This window comes from Theropithecus gelada, chromosome 7b (genome assembly GCF_003255815.1).
Source record: "Theropithecus gelada isolate Dixy chromosome 7b, Tgel_1.0, whole genome shotgun sequence".
NCBI classification, from domain to species: Eukaryota; Metazoa; Chordata; class Mammalia; order Primates; family Cercopithecidae; genus Theropithecus; species Theropithecus gelada.
In genome coordinates, this window is record NC_037675.1 from 40,483,358 (window position 1) to 40,487,656 (window position 4,299).

Genomic DNA, 4,299 nt, shown 5'->3' on the forward strand with positions numbered 1-4,299 from the left:
GGGAGAGATCGAGGGCTGCTGGCACGTTGTCACCTCTCACTAGGCATGTTCTAAGTGCACAGGAGACAATCAAGAACAAGACGGACAAGGTCTGCTCTTGTGGGACCTTACATTCTGTTAATAGTGGGAAGACAGATTTTAACAATGGATATGTTAAAAAGGCACTTGCAAATAGTGCATGCCAAAGAAAATGAAAACACGTAATAATAGAATGTGCTGCAAAAAGCTGCTTTGAGGTGGTGAATTTTTTTAGCTGAGTTGTGAATAATAAAAAAGAATGTGAATATGGATAGGATAGCATTCCACAAATAGAAAACAAGTATAAATATGGCGCTGTGCAGAAAGAAATGGGCTTTCATTTTCAGGGAAAGAAAGATGGCTGGTATGATATGGAGTGGAGTGAGCACAGGAGAGCCTGAGAGATCAGGTCAAGAAGTAGACAGGGCCAGGTCGTGCCTATCTTTTTTTTTTTCTTTTTTCCAGTATCTGTATGAGAGATAGGTTATGCCTGTCTTGAAGACCATGTTAGGAAGTTAGTATTTTATTTTAAGAACAAGATGCCAGTGGAATATTTTTATATGACCTAACAACATGTAAAATGAAAAGCACTTTTATTTGTGTGTGGAGAATGAACTTTAAGGGGAGAAAGATGGAAAGTAAAGAAATAAACTGAAAGACTATTGAAATAGTACAGCTGAGAGACAATGGCGGCAAGAAGAGATGGAGAAGGAAGAGAAGTGGATGACCTTAGGATGTATTTTAAAGTTATAGCCAAGGAGTTGCTGGTGGATTAGATGTAGAGAGTGAGAGAAAAAAGGGATCAGGAGTTACTCTTGGGTTTTGATTTGGGCAATTGGGTGAACAATAATGCCATTTATGGAAATGGGAAAAACGGGGGAGAAAAGTTCTGGAGGGGGTGAAAATCAAGAATAGAGAATTCTATTGAAGAATACAGACTAGAGATTGCCCTATTAAGTTGGAGAGGCCCATTTAGACATCCAAGTGGAGATTACTAAGAAGGAAGTAAACTCTGTGAGTCTGGAGCTTGTGGAGGAAGGCACTTTAGGGCTGGGGAAAATAATCTGGGAGTCATCAGCTTACAGGTAACCATGCCAGTGGATGAAATTATGTGGAGAGTGAATGTAGACAGAGTTGTGGAAATTTTCACAGTTTACATCAAGTATGTATGGAAGTCGCTTAACACTTTCAATTTAGAAACCTTTGCGATACATTTGGAAAGGCTAAAAAAAAAAAAAAGTGTCCATGAAATGCCTGAAAACCATGTCATCCCTTTCTGATAAATTTAAGCCTTGCAGTGCTTCTTCCAAGCCAAACATCCTCTGGCATGGTTTCCTCCTCCATGGGTCTAAAAGTTTTATGACAAAATAGAGAAATATATTTTTATTTAAGGGGATTAACCTCAGAGTGAGTGAGAACCTTCCTGCTTAGATTTGATGAATCTTTCTGGCATTGTTCTAGTAAGAGAAATTTTATCAAAAGGGAATGAGTATCAGTCTGTCTCAGACTATGTTTTACTTTTTTTCCTGTCACTTAGCTTTCTTGACTGATATGCTGCCGCTAAGTTTTAGGAGACCTTTGCATTAATCTGTTTCTCAGTAGGCTGTGCTGTGGGTATGTCTTACAAACAAGCAGCATAATTTGGCTACATACAAAGAGAATCCTTCTCTCAGGTTACTTTTCTGGATTTGAGTGTGACTTAGGAATCCTTGCATGAAATGCTATTTATCTTCCTTCAAAGGTGAGGATTTACTGGGAATGGGATTTTTCTTGTGCTAGAAAACACCCATCCTAGATTACCTTCAGTTCAAACTATTTAAAGCAGCATTTCAGAAGATTTAAAATATTTTAATATTTGAAAATATTTAAAATTCTGTCTAGAATGCTCTAGTAAGCCAGAAAAATTCTAGTGACAATGTTGAAAATTCTAGTGACAATGTTAACATTTATCCTATGAGGCTAAATGTGACCTGTATGTTCCAGAATATTCAGGTGCAGCAGAGCTTGGAAATACGTAAATTAAAATGATTTCTTCCTGTATGTTTCAACTCCAAAGCTAGTTTTGATGCTTTAATTTCATGTATATTCTAACAGATTACATGGTATTTAGTCATGTGTTGAATTTGTACAATGCATTATGCATTAGCTTTTAAAAAGTTTTCATACCTATTTGTAGTGGCTTTGTATCCAGTGATTAGGTAGGACAGCTGTTAAAATTCCTGCCACAGACAAAACTAGTAATGTGACTGGGCTGGAATCCAGAGTATATTTCTATAAGATAAGGACCCTTAAGCAAACAACAAACATAAGTACAATACCAGTGTCCACCCTTTAAAATCCCAATAATTTCCTAATATCATCAAATACCACCTAACATCCAGGAACTTAATATCATAAAGATCCATTCATATTTTTGCAATTGTGCAATTGTCTTTAAATTTTTTTTTTTTTTTTTTTGGTTTGAATCAGTATCTAAATAAGATCCAAATAGTATCCTCAGAGTGTCTGTTTTACTTTTGTCTTTAAATCCATGCAAAAAAAATCTTAAAGTCTAGCTTACATAGTGTTTTAGTAAGATTATAGTATACCTATATTATCAAAGAATCTACTATGTCAAAAGAGTATTTTGGAGGAAAAAAATAAGGTAATTATGTAGATCTGAAAAAGTTTGATCAGTCAACTTTTTTTTTTCCCCCAGCCCAGAGGTCTTTTATTTATTTATTTATTTTTAACACCTATTATGCCATGAATTCATAAGGAATAGGTTCCAGCAGCTCAGGCTCCTTCCCATTGGTTCTCACAAAGCGTGCTTCTCTGGGTGGAACAGGCTGGTGCTTCAGTTGAACACAGGTACCTTTCTCTTTGGCTTCTTTCTTTTTCTGATCATTTTCCTTCACGCGTTTCAGGAAGCTATCCTTGGCTCTTAGAGTGCTTAATGTGCTCAATACATACATTAATTCTCTTGGCAAGAATCTTGCCCTTAACTTGTTTGTTTACAACAATGCCAACAGCATGCTGGGTAACATTGTAGACTCTTCCAGTTTTGCCATGGTAACACTTGTGAGGCATTCCTTTTTGAACAGTACCCATTCCCTTGATGTCTACGATATCACCTTTCTTATAGATTCGCATATACGTGACCAAAGGAACAACTCCATGTTTTCTAAAAGGCCTAGAGAACATATATCGGGTGCCTCTCCTCTTTCCCTTTGTGTTAGTCATTTTGGCGAATTACTGGAAGATGGCGGTTCCGGCGGAAAGGCGATCTGTGAACTTTATGATACGATGCCAAAATAGTCTGTTGATTTTATTAATTTAGTGGAAAACATGATCAATGCAGTCAGCTCAGGTATTAACAAAACTGCAAATTAATTAGCCTTTAAAAAGTATCTTCTATTTGTTGGGTCCACATATACAGCCAAGATAATATTTATATAGGACCACAATTATATATTGACCACAATTATGTATAAGACCACTTCAGGTCAGGTGTGGTGGCTCACGCCTGTAACCTCAGCACTTTGGGAGGCCGAAGTGGGTGGATCATGAGGTTAGGAGATCGATACCATCCTGCCAACATGTTGAAACCCCGTCTCTACTAAAAATACAAAAATTAGCTGGGTGTGGTGGCGTGTGCCTGTAGTCCCAGCTACTCTGGAGGCTGAGGAATGAGAATCGCTTGAACCTGGGAGGCCCAGGTTGCAGTGAGCTGAGATCGCACCACTGTAGTCCAGCCTGGTGACAGAGTGAGACTCCGTCTCAAAAACAAAACAAAACAAAACAAAAAACGCTTGAAAATCTTTAATAATGTCACCTCAGTTGAGTAGTTCTTAGCTTTCAGAAATAATTACAACTATAGTGCAGTGCCTATTCTAATTTTAGAGCTGTCTTGTCTAACAGTTGGCTAATCACATACCAACTATGTATTCTTTTTTTTTTTTTTTTTTTGAGACGGAGTCTCACTGTTACCAGGCTGAAGTGCAGTGCTGTGATCTTGGCTCACTGCAACTTCTGCCTCCAGGGTTCAAGCGATTCTCCTGCCTCAGCCTCCAGAGTAGTTGGGACTATAGGCTTGCGCCACCATGCCCAGCTAATTTTTGTAGTTTTAGTAGAGATGGGGGTTTCACCATGTTGACCAGGATGGTCTCGATCTCTTGACCTTGTGCTCTGCCTGCCTCAGCCTCCCAAAGTGCTGAGATTACAGGCGTGAGCCACTGCACCTGGCCAATTATGTATTTCTTATTAAAGATTAGAATAAAATTATAGGCATAGATTAGGTTA

The 4,299-nt window shown here is 38.1% G+C and overlaps 1 pseudogene across 1 annotated transcript; it reads right to left on the reverse strand.

The window, feature by feature from the left end:
• Window positions 1-2,719: 2,719 nt before the first annotated feature.
• LOC112629088 lies at window positions 2,720-3,265 on the reverse strand (annotated as a pseudogene). The gene has a single exon (XR_003120527.1). The product of XR_003120527.1 is annotated as a 60S ribosomal protein L21 pseudogene (transcript).
• Window positions 3,266-4,299: the final 1,034 nt, after the last annotated feature.